This window comes from Dermacentor variabilis, chromosome 5, assembly GCF_050947875.1.
Source record: "Dermacentor variabilis isolate Ectoservices chromosome 5, ASM5094787v1, whole genome shotgun sequence".
In the NCBI taxonomy this organism is placed as follows: Eukaryota; Metazoa; Arthropoda; class Arachnida; order Ixodida; family Ixodidae; genus Dermacentor; species Dermacentor variabilis.
The window spans coordinates 187,515,932-187,533,871 of record NC_134572.1 but is presented as its reverse complement, the minus strand read 5'-3'; the positions used below and the strand labels follow the sequence as shown (position 1 = coordinate 187,533,871).

General features: G+C 47.1%; 1 protein-coding gene across 2 annotated transcripts in view; it reads right to left on the bottom strand.

The window, feature by feature from the left end:
* The window catches only part of LOC142583398 (cuticlin-1-like), a 140,580-nt gene extending 123,169 nt beyond the window's left edge, over positions 1-17,411 (bottom strand). For both annotated transcript variants that reach the window (XM_075693847.1, XM_075693849.1), the window contains exon 1: positions 17,111-17,411. The gene's annotated coding sequence lies outside the window, so the exon portion shown is untranslated. The remainder of the gene's footprint in view (positions 1-17,110) is intronic.
* Positions 17,412-17,940: the final 529 nt, after the last annotated feature.

Here is a 17,940-nt window from a genome sequence, read left to right as displayed (position 1 = left end):
CATTCGGCATCGAATGAGAACAAAGCCGCCTTGAGCGCTGAGGGCGCGGCGTCGCCGTGTCGTGTATGCAGCGCCCCGCCGATGGCCGTGCTGCTCCAGCGATCTGGTTGATGACGATCACTGCGCTCAGTGAAGGGGATTGCAGCGGGCGACGAGGAACGTGCCTTCTGCAGTCCATGCGATACGCTTTCCAACGGAAGGGGTTGGCTATGCGTAAGTTTGTATCATTCGGTGTCGAAAAACATCTGTGCTACTGCACGTAAGTTTATTATAAGTTGGTTTAGTGTTTTCGTAGGTTTATACATATATAGCGAAAGTTTGCAGACATTCATTTCAGAAGGCTGAAATTCCGATAACGTGTAAACAAGCTCTGCCTTCAGTAAATATAATGGAGTGCAGCTAGGAACACGGACCAAGAAAGAGCCGACCGCTGTCCTCTTTCTTAGTCCTGGTTGCGCTCCTTTATGTTTACCGAATATCCACCAAGCCCAGCTACACGGGTGCTGCTAATGCTAGTTCTACTGCTTCTCGGCAATGAAACGAGGAGGCCGGCTCACTTATCCTCTCAAGTGAGTGCGACGTTTGCAAACTTAATCCCGCGCTACACGCGAAGGAGCCGCTTCCTTGACCTAAATGTTCCAAGGGAAGAGCTGCCATAGCTACACTGGAAATATCCACTGCTTGTGGGCTCTAGCGAACTATCTCCAATCCAACAAAGTGGCGAACTGGGCGGCTTGGTCTGCACTTATGACAGCGAAAGCGGCGAAAATACACAACATGACCGAAGAACACGCGATGAGCCCTTTTATAAGACAAGCACTGGTCGCGTGTACTGCAGACGTCATTGCTGTTTTCGCGTTATCACGGTCGCAGTTGTGCATCTTCACTCGCACTACGTCGCTGCACGGAACATACTGCCACTGCTAAGATCTCTACAGTATATAGTATACGACGTACCACGACAATCTTAAACGATGTAACAAGCGGACACGAAAAAGTGGCGACAATAAAGGATTATGTATATAAATATCAAAATGATATACCCTACCATTTCTGCATTTCAATGACAACATCAAATATTGTGACGGACAGGAGCGATCACGCGGCCTGCCGCCGACCGAGTCCAACCTCGCTGCACTGCGAGGAAGAGTGCGTCATCAGATTTCTCGACATACGTGCTTGAAGGATAGCCCGCGCGAAACAAGAACTTTTTGGTTTTGTTGCGTTTCGGCTAGGGTTCGGCCTTAATAAAGGAATTCCTGATGAAGGAAATGTACCGCAGAAGCCTCTTTTAATTCTGGTTCTGGCATGGTAGGCTCCCTACCATGCAATTAGGATATCCATTCAACAGACGCGCCATGAATGCCCGGGTTGCGGTTTCACATCGTTTATCATTTTCGACTCCCGTAATTAAAGTCTTAAGCGAAGAAAAATATTATATTGTTAACAGAAAATGTTTTATCAATTGCGCCAATGGTAAATACTTGGTAATGAACAAGAGTCTTTCGGTGAAATCATCGCAAGAGTTATGAAGAGTAGAGACTTGAGCAGACTTAAAATAAGAAGAGTGCGAGAGACATGGCAAACGAAGAAAGACACACAAAGCGCCGGGTGCGCTCCCGACTCAAGCGCTGCTCTTATTTTATCATTGCAAGGAGACATCACTGCTGGCTGTTCAGAAGCATTAACGTTACAGAGCGAAATCGAAGTGAAGCCTACGCACTTGGACTTCCATGAACATGTGCGGGGCGATTGGGACAGCATCTTAGAGCCAGTCCCAAGTTTTGTATTATGCACTGCAATCCTTCTCTATGACATAACCGCTTGCTGAATAGGATATGCGTTCTCTGCGGCTCTGTGTTTGCTTTCAGCCTCAACAACCTTGCGTGCACTTTTATCAACAAGTTGACAGATGCGTGAGCTTCGCTTGGGCGTCTGTCATACGGTATGCAACCACTTGTGAGGAGCGCGCCAATCTCCACGGTGCTTAGAGATACTGATAGCACACAACGATGAGCTGATTACGTTTTTAAGTGCCTGCGGCAGATTGCTGGGCTGGCTAGCTGAATTGCAACGTCGAAAACCAGACTTCTGAAACAGTGTTATAGTACTTGTGAGAGGAGGAATGTGAAGATCCTGCGAATTGAAGGCCCACGGGCGGTCACGTGACAGAGCGGTGTGCTCACTGTGAAAACGCTGAAGAAGAGTGATGGCGGACGGCAAGCACGAGGGTGTCCCAGAGAAAATTGCCGCGAATGCTAGCAGGCGGCCGAAAGGGTAAAAGACCTCGGCGACGGCGCTGCCACTCAATCACCGCTAGGTGCCGCTGGCGGCTGGGTACGAACCGCCGGGAATAAGCCCCGCGGCGAATGGCACGTGATGGAACACGTGATGATTCGCTTCATTCCGCGCGCAATCCCCTGCGAGCTCTTGCCTTTGTTTCTTCTGTTCACGCTCACGGTCGTTTGGCATTTGATAGTCCCTGGCAGGATGCAGACGTCGGTAACCCGGCTCAATTCTTGTTCGGCAACAAGACGTACACAAGCAGTGCCTCGCAGAGCTCTGCGTCATCCCCCGATTTGTTATCGGAGACGCCCTTATTCCTCCTTCGAGCCAGCGCCGTTCCGGAACCTTTTTTCTCTGCGCCCTTTAGCCTGCCCTGACCCGTCAACTCCGCAGGACATGAAAGCTTGATTGTGGTTGCTATAATGACAACTGATCACATTTCTTTATTATAAGGTGCGGGCGCCTGTTTCTATACGTCACCTCCAAAGCACTCGGCACGACTCCAGCGACGGCCGATTGGAGCAATGCGTTAAAGCGGCCGCGTTTCGTAAAGGCGACCGGCCTCTAACAAGACCATCCATTCAGCCGTTTCCTTCGGGGCCAAGTGTGATAACGTTATTCCAGTGCCGAAAGCTTGCGCGCATCCTGCTATATCCTTCATGGGAAACCGATCGCTTAGAATGCAGAATAGCGTCCGATATGATCAATCGGACAGCCGCGCCATTCCCGGCGCATTGAATTTGAGCTCGAGGCCGAAGCAGGGCGCAATATCTACCCGATCGATTTTTCTCAGTTTATTCTGCAAGACGAATCGCTGGCTTCATCATGCGACCGCTACGTAAACGCTCTAAAGCTTTCAGTTGTTGCCCTAATGTTTGGCGGTCATGTTGAATCCAGCCAAAAGGATGCAAACACCAAGCGTTTCAGCACTGGTGAGTCTCCTTATCGCTGTGTCTGTGCTTGTCTGTGACGTTGCCATGTTTTGGCGTACCTCTGGCGACTTATTTCTGGTTTTTCTTGTTACACATTGTGCTGATGTTGCTCCCGGCGCGGTTGTGCTGGGCCAAGCTGTTTTGAGAAGTCGAGTTGGTTGTAAGGTTTCACTGCAGTCATTTTATTAGAACAGCACTGTTTTTATTTTTTTAAATTATCGCGCACCCTTTTTAGCACACGCGGGTGTACTGCAGAAAAAGTTTGTGCCTGTCTTGAACTACATTGCGTCGTCTATTTTTCATATAAGTACGACGGAGGCGCTCTCTGCCGTTCATTTAAAAAAAATCTCAGTTACCTTCCATTCTGTGAAGGATGACCAGCGAAGCTGCGTATGTGGGCACCCAAATGGCGACCTGCACTTCCGTCGCGGGTCGGCCCGGCATCGCACTATCTTCGGGATCGGCCCACATATGGGGAGTGCTTAACGCCTTCTTCGCGTCCGCCGCGGGTCGGTCAGGTATTGCACTACCCCCGGAAACGGCCCACGTACGACGGAACCGGCCCACGGCCCACATAACCGGCCCTCGTCGCCGCTTTTTGCTTACGACACGAAAATTTTCTTGGAGGGTAGAGGTATACAGCTTCGCTGTGAAAAAAAGGCCTCTTCTATTGCGAACAGTCGCTAATTAATTACACGCCGTTTCTAAGATTGTGCTAAATGGGTGCTGCGTGACCAAATGAGAAAACACTGGATGCTGAAGCCATACTCAGTGACCCGAAGACTACATATTAGCCTGACGGCGGAGAGATAGATGACGAGAGAGGTCTGCCTGGTGTAGTAACTTTACACCGTGTTAGTGTTATGATCGAACGAATCATCTAATGAAGTTAAGCACTCCAATTGACGCACGCGGCTAGTACACATTTCAAGGTTAACCCCTTAAATACCAAGCGTTTATGAAATGCCGCATGATGAAGTACGGCTCGCGTTCTATGTGAAGAGAGAGAGAGAGAGAGCGACAAGGAGAGGCAAGGAGGTTATGCAGGTTGCACCCGGTTTACAGACCTATACACTAGGAGGGGGAAGTGGAAAGGAAAAGAAAGGAGAAAGGAATGAGATAACAAGTTATGGCCGTACACAGAATGGCGTTCACCGCGTTTACAAAGTCGGCTGCTGAGACATCATTTTTAAAAAGTGCAGAAAGGGTCTGATTGCTGTCTGTTCATCTGTAGGTCGAGTGTCTGGTCCTAATATTTTAGAGCGATAGCTTTACTACTACAGGCACAAACCCAGAAGACGCCTGGTTCCGTAAATCTGACTTTCAAGCCCAGCCAAGGTCAGCCTTTTATGCCTCTACTGCCAGAGGCGCTGACTGCGTGCAAGTTCGCTTCCAGTCTTCCACCAAGGAAGATTGGTGGAAGAAAAGTAGGGAAACGACAAACAACAGAGGCGTACAAAAAGAAAGTTCTCAATAGGGGTTCAGAAACTTTGGTTATGGGAATTGTTCGTGTTTTTTTAAATATTTTTTTTTTTACATTCGTAGAACATTAGGCAATAAAATAACAAGAGCTTGGTGGAGCAACCCACCGCCCCGTTCCAAAGGGGACGCTCATAACATCCATCCATTCAATATTAGTATGCGAAGATATCTGCCCAGCGGTCGATTTAAGCACCACTGGCCTCCTTGAATCCCTTGAGTTCAGCGAGAGCAGGGGCAAAGTAAACATGTCCGCTATAGATATTAGTAAGAGGCGATTGGGACAGTGGTGGAAGAAAAGTAGGTAAACGACAAACAACGGAGGCGCACTAGAACAAGGTTCCCAAAAGGAGTTGAGAAAGTTTGGTTATGGGAATTATTCGCGGGTTATTTCTTCTTATTCAACATAGGTAGGACACTAGGCAATATAATAACAAGAGCTTAGTGGCGCAACCCACCACCCCGTTCCGAAGGGGACGCTCATGGCATCCATCCATCCATCCTTCACTGCGCGTTCGCACCGACGGCGACGTGCAACGTGCGTGTGTTGTCTTGTGGTGCAATTGTAGATACGGTAGTTGCTGCTACAAAAAGTTAAAGCTCTGCAAACCAACGGTCTCGTCCTTTGCTAAAGCAAGCAAAACTGAGCTATCGCTCGAAAAACTTCGTTTAACCGTGTTCAATCAAGGCAATTTTCTTTCTTCCGTGAACACTCTTTAAGCAATTCGTCTTGAAGCTGTGCACAAATTATGTCTTTCATTATGAAAAGAAGGACAATAAATAGGGATATCTACTACGTCTGACCTCGTCGCAATCACAAAGGTTGCACGAGGTACTGCGCATCATGCAGACGCGATAACGTTAGGCGCTCGAAAAAGCGCGACGCAGTAAGTGGCGTCGCGTCGAAGCAGACCAGGCGGTGATCGAAGGCGCCATGAAGGGTCGAGGGAGCGCAGTTGCCTGATTCCGCTGAATTGCATCGACGAGCAAGTAGGCAAAGTCGCCGCACTGCACGAGGACTTGACAATGGCACATGCTGGACTTGTCCGTGGGCGGAGCGCGCTGCTTCGTCGCCTCTTTTGTTGCCGATGACGCCGCTGTATGGCGCGGTAGCCACGTCAATGTGATTGATCGTCCCATATCACCAGCTCGCAGGTAAGATTATCTGACTTCAGATACGAGCTGTTCACTAGTGCCGTGACTCAATCCTGACTGCGGAGTTTTGAGGGGCGCCTTAGAATCACAAAATATGGACCACCGGTCAGGTGGCTGATGAGGCTCGAGTGATGTAGCCAAAAGCGCGTCTGAGAGCACTATGTTTCCATCCCATTGATGTTGTGGTATGCGAAAACTTGGACTCGATCAACACGGATATTGCTGGGATGCCCACCGCACCGGACGAGCTTTTTGTTATACGCATGCACTCTAAGGAAATGTGAATACAAGAGCGTAATCCGGGGCAAATTCCTCATGTTTCTTTCTACCTATAAGTGCACATGAATCTCTACTTCGAGCGGCAAACAACGTGAAATGTAATTTCTGTCACAGGCGCAGAAGTCCGGGCGAGTAGGTACTAATGTGCACAGGTGGCACATAATAAACGAAGAGAAAAGAGGAGGCAGGGGCACGCCTAGCGCTAAGTTGGTCGTTGTCACTTAGAGATTCTTGTAAGTACGATAATTTCTCTCAATTTATTATATTTGTTATAGAGGTTACCTGGTTGCCAAATTCTGTAGAGAAAAGTTGAGCATGACTCATCATTGCGGTTTTCCCTTCCAGTAAATTTTGATTTCATCCTTGTCGTCGGATTCGAAGTTTGTGTTCGATGTGCGCAGGAAGGTACTACTTTTAAGTAATTAGAACAAGTGACCGCGCATGTAATACGTTGGTAAATGAGGCAAATAAGAACCTCTATACCCATTTTATGCAAGAGCAAATTTGGCATCCACGTCAAGGTAGAAAGAGAAAAAATAGTACAGATTCAACAGAAAAAAGAAATGCTTCACAGTTGGAGAAAATATTCGTACCAGTCTGGGTATCGAACGCGGTACCACCACTGCGAATCTTTTCGTTTTGAGGGCTCTTCGCTCCATGACACTTTCTTTACTTTGTGGAGTCCTGCGGAGCTCATTTGTTTATTAAGTGGGGCGGGCACTGATGGTGAGCAAATCTAAGCGCTGTCATCAAACATCTGTGATTCCACATAATCTTTCCATGCCTCTTAGAGCTCGGTTCTTCTCACTGGAAGTACATGACATCCATGCGACATAAACAGGCACTACACAAACTTGCCGCTAGGATGTCATGCGCAGTGTCGAACTGTCGAACTTTTGAATGTTGCCGTCCATTTACGAGGCTGACTGATGCGCACGAGAGACAACATAGTGGTCTTCTTTCCTCAAGACGGCAGTCAAGGCAGCTAAGCGGTTCGATGTTGGCGCTTTACGGGGGAAACGAATTATTCAGGAAAAACCGTAAAAGCAGCGAGGCCGTCAGCTGAACGTCTGCAGGTCGTCGTGTGGACAGGAATACGAAATCGCACTGGCGTGCAGCAACCGGTATAACGACTAAAAGCGACGACTGCTCGGAAACACTAACGCGTGCGTCAAGGTCATATTTTTCAGTTTCGCGCAGTGAATTCTTGAAAAGAAAAAGGATAGAACGACGCCGTCACAAAATGGAACGCAGCCCATCGTTCGTCTGGTAGGCGATAGGAACAACAAAAAGATCAAGGTTGTCCTGTGCTCGTCACTGGCTGAAGACTTCAACGTGTAGTAAGCAATTATTTATAGCCCGCCTTGTATCGCTGTCTTGTATTGCACGCGCGAAGAGCCCCGCACTGGCGGCCGCATTTTAATACGCAGCACACTTCACGCGGATGGGATTCCTTTACGCTTACCTATATTATTATTATTATTATTATTATTATTATTATTATTATTATTATTATTAAAGCGAAACGTTAATTATGATTCTACACTTCACATGGAACCTGACAGAACTCAAGTTGGCCCGTTTGCTTCTAATATAATGCTGGTTAAGATAATCCTGGGTGTTTGTATTTGCCTTGTTCTCAAATACTGCTGGTTCGCGTCTACTCAATCAGCAATATTCTTCTTTTTTTTTTTTTGTCATTGAGAAAGCATGCCCGTGGTAACGCTTGCCTGTACTGTCAAGGGCACGAAACGTGGTCGTAATGCTGCCTCTTTTTTAGCATAGGCTGGAGCGACGGACTATAAGAGCCAGAATATTTTGATAACTCTGGTAAAGGACGCAATAACGCAAAAATGATTTTAGCTGTATGACTAAATTGCCTTTCTAGTTAAAAAAGACAGACAAAAGCTACCCTGCGGTCAGGAGAGGCTTGATAAGCTCGAAACGATGCAAATGTGAAAGAATGGTGGCGACTCCGCCTTGAAGTCGCCGCACCAACTCAGCATGGCGTCACACGAGTTTCGACGGCGCCTGCTCGGATCTAATTAATATTTTGTTGATAAAAACACCTTCTTTCCTTAAAAAAAAAAGAACCAGATTTTGAACTTGACCCGAATACGAAAAAGATACTTCGAAATAAGTGGCGTCAGAATGATTTACCAGCGCTGGGGTACCGGCGCGACATTTCAAAAATTCAATTTTGATTACTATTTTTCTGTTTAATAATCAATTTATTGCAGTAAAATTACAGAACCAGAGTTCTGAAAGCAGACTTTATCAGTCTAGCTTGATTTAGCGTTTCTATTTAGTTTCACTTGAAGGACGTTTTGGAAAATCCGTGAATGTTTGGCGTCCTAATTGGTTCTTGTAAAAAACAAAGCAGTCATTGTGCCGTTAATTTATGTTAAATGCATTGTTTACGTTTTCCTTCGAAAACGCTACGCGTAGAAACAAATTATGAGTTATTTTTACTTACTGCGCCTCAGCTACGCCACATATAAAGTGAATTTCCTTGACGAAAATGTCGTCATATTTATTTATTTATTTATTTATTTAATTAATTAATACGTAATAAGGTAAAAAGAGTAAGTAGGCGGGGTTGCGTGGGAGCATTTGCTGGTGTTTGAGACGTTTACAGTGGTACATATCCACACGTCAAAAGCTCGGCTAACTTTACGCTCAATCAGCCTGATTCAGCGACTGGTAAATAGGAAAATATTACAACATCAATACAGGAACACTGCTGAGTGCGAGCAGTCAAAAGTACCAGTTTCGAATAGAGCAATATTTCAACAGCAAGACAAAGGCGAAGCAACGAACTTGACAAGAAACGAAAAACGAGAGTTCAACATATCCAAGGTGCAAGACTAAGCAGACTACGCGTACAAATGTACTTACGCAGTCAGAGACTGATATACAGATGAAGATACGTAGAGGACATAAGGCACTTATAACCTCACGATCGAACGTTCCACATTAATTGCCTAACAGATGCTTGTGTTTCGAAGCTGAATCTTCGAGTTCAGGAGCGAAATATTGTCTTCGGCTTTTTTCCTCTTGTCCGTCCTTATATTATATTGAACTTCATAGGCCTTGTACTTAGACTTATTTTCTTGTTTTTTTTAAGGTTCACGCTGCTAAAGATCATAAGAAGAAAATAAATATAAAGCTCAAGTTATGTCTTGCATGATTTATTGCCGAATTGATAACTCAGAATTTTGCACTTTGAGTTCGTTGGGACGCCGAGGTGCTTATTTTGGCTTTCATTGAAATGGCTATACGATTATTTGTCCATGTCCATGGCTACCTTGAACAAATTTTTTATGGTTTCTTTGGTGCCAATGAGAAGACATGCGGCGCTTGTTTCGGCTCGTCAACTGATTTAGCAATATTTCCTCCCCTCCTTTTGAAAACAAAAGGAGCTAGCTTGCATTTGAGTTGTGAAAAGCGAAGGCCAGCGGTAGAAAGTTCATTAGATGAATATATTTGGCCTCGTGAGCACATTTACTTCGCTTCTTGAATAATCTACAAGCTCGAAACCCACGGAGTCCCTATATGTGAAAACAAGAGCGATGCACCGTACACGGCGTGTATGTGCAGCGTGAACTGTGCTGTTCGGTGCTCAACGTGCACAGCTTTCAGAGTGAAGACATTATTCGCACCGATGCCACGAGTTTCGTTCATCGTGAAAGTAAGGATTCACCAAAGCGCCGAAACGTAAAAGATGCTCACTTAGGACGCGCGGATACTTTTCCATTCTTTTCCCTCTTTGTTTGGCAAAGATTCCGCCGATAACGCTGCTCGCACATCACATCAAGATGAGCAGAGCGTTCCAATTCCGCTTTCGAGGATAGACACCGCAAGGCAGCTTCGACACCTGGCACGCAGTCTCTTACTGACTGAGTGAAACTCGTCAAACTTAAGACTTACACGACTGCATCGATTAAACCCCGCACTGCAACTCCGACCTCCATTCGGACTTCCTCGACGTGTAGCTACGCTTCTCTGTCGCCTTTGGTTAGGAGTTGCCTTCACAAAGGCATACATACTGTACATTAATTGGAGTGACCGACAGTGCAGCATGCGAGGTCTGCGGCATCGCAGAAAATATCGACCACCTGCTGTGCCACTGTCCACGATATGCCCCAGAAAGACAAGAACTTGCCAACGCTCTCCAAAAACTGGACAATCGGCCGCTTTTTGTGCAGGTACTGCTGGAACACCGCCCCCATTGCTCGTCGGCCCATAAAGCGGTGAAGGCGCTTGTGTGCTTCTTGAGGACGACGGGCTTGTGCGAACGTCTGTGACTACTAATGCAATTTCTATTAGACCACACGCGTCAGCGAACTCACCGCTAATTTCCTTCTTTCCTTCCCTCCTCTCTCTCCCTGTCATGTTTGTTTTCCCCTTTCCCATTCTTCGGTGTAGGGTAGCCAACCGGACGTTATTCTGATTAACCTCCCTGCCTTCTGCTTTTCCCTTTCCTTCCTTCCTTCCCTTTTGTTATTTACTGGGCTTACTTGTTGTGCTGGATGTAAGAGACGAATTTTGACAGGTGCCTGTATATAGACCGTTTTTTCGTAGGCGCCGCCATGTTGTGAGCGCAGTGGCGCCGCCTATGAGCAGCGCCATACTGGCTTGGGTGAAAGCGGTCTTTTGCGTGGCAGATATACGCTCGGCAGTAGGTTCTGGCGTTTGTTTTCGCGGTCGTGCGGTCTGTTTAGTATAACGTGCATATTCTACGTGGTAAACGGTTTTGTGAGACGTGCTGAAGTGGCTTAAGGCGTCATGGCCGGAATTTCTGCTGGCGTTGAGGTGCACGGAACACGCAGCGCGATGTGTGCGCGCGTATTCGAGTCTACAATCAGCCTCGGAGATCAATTGTGCATTTCTGAATGTTCCAATCACTAATGTGATCGTATTGCAGTATTAGCCTCTATTTCTAAGCTGCGGTTTAGGAGCCATGAAACATACGCGACGATCGTAACAGCGTGAGCGTGGGTACCGTTCTGCTACGATAGGAGCTGTGATGTTATACTTTGACAAGCGTTCAAACTGTTCGCTGCAAGTTACATTGCGTGACTACTTGGTTCGATGGATGAGGTTTCTGCCCCTGAATAAAATAGTTTTGGTAAGTAATAGCAGCATACCTTACAGTCTGAATTAAGCTTGTCCAGCAAAGGGACTGTTTACGAACTGCGCGAGCGTCCTAAGCAGTGGTAGGTGCTGGATTACATATATCTTTGTTCTATATACTGCATGGTCCAAGCATACGGCATCAGCGGTTATATATTTATAAACGTTGTGCAGCGTGACTATGCGAGGCCCTATTGAGGCGTTAGCCCGTTTTCTCTTGCTTTTTCGAGAAGGAGAATGATAACCGATTTTTTTTTTCGGTTGTGTTCGTTCCGTTCTCTGCGACGCACTCACACGTATTACGGAAATTTTGTCCTCAAAAATGGGCATCGCATTCTTTTTATGAGATCTCTCATATATTATGGCTGTATGCAAGCCAAAAAGGCAATGCCGAAGCGCACAGCTTACATATGTACCTTGCTGGTTCACCAACCGCAGTTATCGCTGTGTTGAGCAGCGCCATCGGCCTCATGCAGGAAGGCCAGCGTAGACATGTGGTAATTTGAAGCCTACTAGACTTGAAATGCGCGAGAACGATGCCGGTGCATCACAAATATTTGATAGCTCCTGCCGCTTAAATGTTTCGTGGTTGCCTTAGCTTGGCCGTGCACTAGCATTCGCTCTTATGCTTTGTTTTACTCCCTACGCCAAGCGATCAGATATTGAGCAGATTTACCATTTCATGCTGCTAATACAGTCACCGGTTTTCTTTGTTGAATTTAAAACCGATATAAGCAAAATAGTTCACAACACATACACACACCGTGACTGATAATGTGCGTACACCGCGGTTGATAAAACGCGTTACATTTTTGCGCCCCCAAGAGATATTTCCGCCTACTGTAGTTACCGATGCACCGAAAGGCTTCCCTGACGACCTTATATGAACGGACATGGCGTAAATTTCACAAAGTACCATCTAAAACATCTCGAAATCGTTCCGCTGCACGCGACAGCAATACTTTCAAGCAGCGCCGCGCCGGATCGCCCAAGCCAGAGAGGAGGAAAGGCTCTCCGCGCGCCCTATCCTCCTCGCCCGATGAAACGGTCTATACTTTAATAATTGATTTGCAATTTCTTTTAAACTAACGCTAAGGTGCGGCACCCACTTACGTTGTTCTGTAGATTCATTTCCTCGAATCTATTGGAATCTACTTCGAGTCTATTCGTATTCATTTGGTGGGAAAAGATTGATTGCTAGCGAGCGGAGAAAACGTTGGGCGAACTTCCCCTTTTGAATTTCGCGCCAGAAGCGCGGGAACAGTATGACTGCATGACGCCGAGAATTTCGTAGCAAATCCATACGTTTGAGCGGTTTTTCTCATAATAAGACTTCAAAATTCCCTTGACTGAGTGACTTGTTATTTTGGAACGCAATGCAATTACTCTATCGACAAACTGCTAAGTAGTATCTAGCATGCGCTCCCAGAATTTCATAACGCTGAGATGAGCTAATACTGGAACTTCCAAGCTTCTCTTTTGTTCTTGCACCTTTTCTGGCTTACCGAGACTCTGCTCACGGTAACACCCGTATTCCCGGCAATCCAAAAGTATAATTATATGAAGTACAGTATATCTTTAGGAAAGAAAATTCATTTATAGACCTTACCGCACGGATTGTCGCGTAACGCTCACCCACCATAATAAAGCTCACACCAACGTAGCTCAAGTTAGTCTTTCACTGAGCTGGTACACTCAGAGGCCAGGGGGCGGTGTAGGACCGGGGGGGGGGGCAGGTATTCTGTAAGTGTCCACCTAGTAGACAGTCCATTCCGGCCACCACCGATAGCCTGGAGCTGTGCCAGCTAGAAGATGACTGGCTGGGGGCACCTAACTCCTCCTCGCTGGTACCCCAGTCCAGCCAATCAGCACTTCAGCAGCAGACGAAAGGAACAGTCCACTACGTGGACACTTACAGATTACCGCCATGGTCCTATGCCGCCCTAACCGACGACGGGGAGAAAGATTTCTGTGCCGCCTGCGAGTAGGAGTTTCTTTCCCAAACGCCTACTCATTCCTAATTGGAATGGCGGAGAGTCCCAATCGCAGCACATGCGGTGTCGAAGAAACAACCAAACATCTCCTGCGTGACTGGCCCACATACGAAGATGAGAGGAGTGCCCTTCGTACAGCTTTGGAGCACTTAGACGACCGTCTTGTCGCAGAGGAGAAGATACTGGGCCCGTGGCCTCGTGCGTCTGCTATGTGCAAGGCCACAAAGGCGCTGGTGCGTTTCTTGAACTGCACCCGCCTGATGACCACCTGTGAATGGCTCAGCGATGAACGCTTCTGTGTGTAGCAGTGCAAACTGTGAACTTTCTTCCTTCTCTTTCAATCCCCTTTCCCCGTTGCCAGTGCAGGGTAGCCTGCCGGGTTCAGCCTGGTTAACCTCCCTGCCTTTCCCTTATGACTTCTCTCTAGGCCCTGCGGGTACCAGCTCAGTAAAAGACTAACTTGGGCTACGTTGGCTAATTAGGCGCGCCTCAACGTACAAGCGTTTCACTGGTCAAGGGCTGTGAAAATTCCAGTTGGATAACATTTCAGATTTATCGATGTGTCAAGTCATTAATATGCTTTTACTGGACTGCTACGTAGGAATGCAAATATCTCTGTTATGTGGTTCTTTCTTCTCGAGCTTGTAACGTTATTTCAAATTTTCTTTTTTTAGAATTACTGTGTACTTCGTTTGTCTGAATCAATGTATGTACAATGTGCAAAACACGAGTGTTTACCGGTCTACTGCAGTAAACATACGCTGTCTCCGTTTTCTGCCTTAGCTGTCCATAATTCATGACTAGGCTTTCAATTCTTATATATAATAGGGATCAATGTTTCATTATTATTTGCTGAACGGCGGTAGTGTCAAGGAATGAATGTATAGCATGTAGAAAGAAAGTTGAAAAAAGCAACAGAAAATTATTTGATTTTGTTTCCTTGTTCGGAGAAACATTAAACACAAATGTTCTTAATGAATAAATATCTGTTCATTTTTGTATTGCGATCCTCCAGAATAACTGCCCCTTGCAATATCTTTAAAAAATAATTAAAATAAATAAACTGCAAGAAAGAAGAGAAACAGGAAGAGGAGCCGAATTCGCAAAGCCTCTTATTCGTGAGCGCTCTTGGCCATTGGCCGACTGTCTTCACTAATATGGCCAGCGATAGGATTGGCTGAAATTCGCTCTTACGGAGAATTCATGCATAACAGCTCTTTGTGATTGCGCGCCCAAACAGTCTGCAGGCAACGCTCTTTAATGCTGCATTAATCTGACAAGCTAAATTCTGCAGTCATTGTTGCACAGGTCAGAAAAGCCAGCTCGATATCTTTCTGGCGCTTTTTTTTTGGCGAAGGCTTTTTATAGCGAACTTCGGGAGCTGACTGTATAGAAGTCCAAAAGTTGCTACGCAATTTGACATATACTTTTTGTTCAGGCAATGTAACTGTACTGAATTGCCACGCATTGAAGTCACATGTTACTCTAATTTAACGCAAAAGGCTCTGCACGCCCACGTTCCCTATGGTTGCCTTAACGATAGTGAATGACTACTCTTAAAGTGTAAAAATACCCAATAGTATTGACACATGAAAACTCGCTCTGTGCCAACGTTAGCGTGCGTGCCTTTGTTTGTCAGAAGAGAAAAGAAAAGCCCGAGCACTGCTGTGAGAATTCTTTGAACCTTATGTTCGGGAACAATGCGGGATGCCAACTTCAGCTGTCTTGATTGCCTCCAGAAACGTTCCCATACGTGACAGTTGCTGGCAGGCATTTCTTCTTTTGCGTGGAAGCGATTTATTCTTTAGTTTCATTTATTTGTTCACTGATAGAAATGAGGGAGACGCCATTTTCTTTTCTAGTTCCCGGCCTAAAGACAAAGCAACACTTGCTTAAACGTTAAACGCTACTAGCTTTTTCCGGGGCCAAAGGGACAAACTGCACCTCTCTCTTGCACTTCACCGTAATTTCCCTTGCACCGACCGGCTATTGACGACAATTAGCCAAGCCTGACCTATGCGTCAATAGCTTCCTGCACTCTCCTCACGGGACAGACAAATGTACTTACTCACGCAAAAAGGAAACCACGATAAAGCAACTTCAAGGAGCTCGCGTTAGCCGTGCTCTACTCCAGCGTGCATCCTAAACTTCATCTGCTGCAAGAGTGCTGTTTCTGACTCTTTTGGCCTTACAGAATCCCATAAAATTCTCCACTTACTGCTTTAATATGTCAGTAATGAGTTGCCCGTTACTGGTGTGTAAAAGGAATATGAGTAATTTATAGTTAATGAGAAGTCATCAAAGAAAAGGATTCGCCTTGATCGTCGAAGTTCTCTAAGTGGACCTACGGTTGTCTAGTCCAACTTTTTAAAAGCACTTAGGTTCCTGCATACAGATGATTAGTACCCTTTATTTTTATTTTGCCCGCATGCCGTGCGGCAACACCTGTAAACGAAGTAATCGACAGGTAAGTATTACTTAGCTTAGGACGCGCCGCTATGCTATGAAGGGTGGGGGAGGGTATGCCTTTGTGGAATTAAATGTGTATTTTACTGGCATGTTTAAAGGATACGGATTGGTGTGAAAGTTGAGAATTGATACTGGTTTTAGGGAACTCGACGAGACTCAACAGAAAACATGGAGCTATTGTTGCCAGAAAGCAGAGCCGTTGCAATGCAAGCATCTTGAAAGAAAACGCATATTTCCGCAAATTTTCGGCAATTTCAGTAACTTCAGCAAAAAACACGAGAGCCTTGCAAAATAACACAGCTTCTCAGTGACATGGTCTTAACAGTGGTGTGAAAAATGCTTGTTGCAGCGATCCTTGAAAGTTTAATCTACCAACCAACAAAATAAATTCACAAGGGCTTATCACTGCTGAAAACGTCACTTTATGCAATTAATTGGACTTACTGGTCTACCAGAGCCAATTGAGAGACACGACATAGGGATGGCAATGTGGAGAAAGTTGACGCAGAGGCAGTTCAAGCGCTCCCTGGAGGCAGCGTGATTCTGCCCTTCGAACCCTCGACCAACAACGCGTGAAGTCATATAAGCCTACCTGCATCGTGATCTGATCACTGCTGTTAGTTCCGTAACTGTTTATTGGCAGCGCCACACGAAAGCACGCGCTTCGAGTATCGCAATCATTTGATGACGCGACGTGCATAGGGCGCTCTGCTGTCACTTGCTGCGTAATCCTCGTCGAAGCGCCCGTGGCAACGTGATGCACTACAGAGACTACAAGCCCACGTGCTGCTGGGAAAGTGCAACGGGTCAGTGCAAAAGCGTGTTTGGTGCAAGGCCCAATAGGTCGCACGCTGTTTGTTACACGCGACTGGTAGACGTGCGGGTTATCAGTGAACGTCTGTTTCTCGCCGGGGTGTGGGGTGACACCGCTATCTACCGCGTGGTAGAGATGAATTTCAATGAAGTTTGGAGCAGCATCTGCACTGATCGCGATCCAAAAGTATGAGAAAAAGAAAAAAAGATCGCTTCCCTCATCCGAAAGTGGCACAACACGATTCGCGGCGAGAAGCGGAATCAACCGTACCATCGGGTCCTTCCGCGACCCTCTGGGCGTCCGCCCGCTGGAAGCCAGTCCCACGCTAAGCAGCGCCCGCAAGGCTCTCTCGCAACCTTAGAGGAAATCTGGGACGCAGCGCTCGCAGTGAGCGGCTGCCGCATCTCCCGGCCCGAAGGCTCGAGGATGCCGTTGGGAATGCTGAATCATACTCCCCGCGCAGGCAGATCACTAGCGCATTGAGGAACGCGTGGTCAGGATAGAGCCGCTCTGCAAGCAAGCCGCCGCTGCCACTCCGCGCAGGCGCGAAAGGAACTTTCACTCACCTAGAGGTGGTGGGCGACGTCAGTCGGCGCCGACACGGCAGGCTTCGTTCTTCAGACGCGTTCGACCAGGCGTTGTCGTCGAGAGGTATCGGACTCTCTGCGGCGAAGAGCGTAAGCACAGCGGTCTCCTCCAGCGGCTTTCGTTTCGTGTGCGCGCACGCAAAATCCGACGGTCAGGCGGTCCGAGCTCGCTGGTGGGGGCCGACTCGAAGCTGGCACACACCACACATCCGCGGAGTACGACGACGACGACGACGATGGTCGGTTCCGCACTGGGGGACCACTCTCGCCAAACCCGTTTTCCGAGTGACCTCAAGCGGAGAGCGCGGCCTACGTTTTTATACGGGGAGGCGGGGTCTGTCCACGTGACTTTCCTTCTCGGCTTACAGGTAGACCGGCGCCAGCTTTTCTCATCTTCTTATTTTCCTTTCTACCCGCGCGTGCGATCGCGCACTCGTGCTAAGCTTCGTTTTCCTGCCTCCAGCTGTCTCTCCTTCTCGCTCTCTCACCCTACGTCTCCCTTTCGCTCATCCCAGCGTGACTGCAGCTACGGCCCTTCCTTTCGTTTCCACCCATCCAATGTAAGAGTCCTGTTATGAGAATCAAGCAGAGTTCTCCTGGGCTTCTTTTCTATTTAATTGAGGTGCCTACCTTTACCAGATCTTGCTGTTTTCCGCTCAAGAAATGATAGCATGTTGTGGTATGTTGAGGCTCCTCTTCTTTGCCTGATTTGTTTCTCACGAACAGCCGCTGCCTGGTTAAGGCCAGCACTGGGTCCAGACAGGAACCTGGCGGGGGGAGTGGCAGCTTGTCAGTGGCCCTGTGTTGAC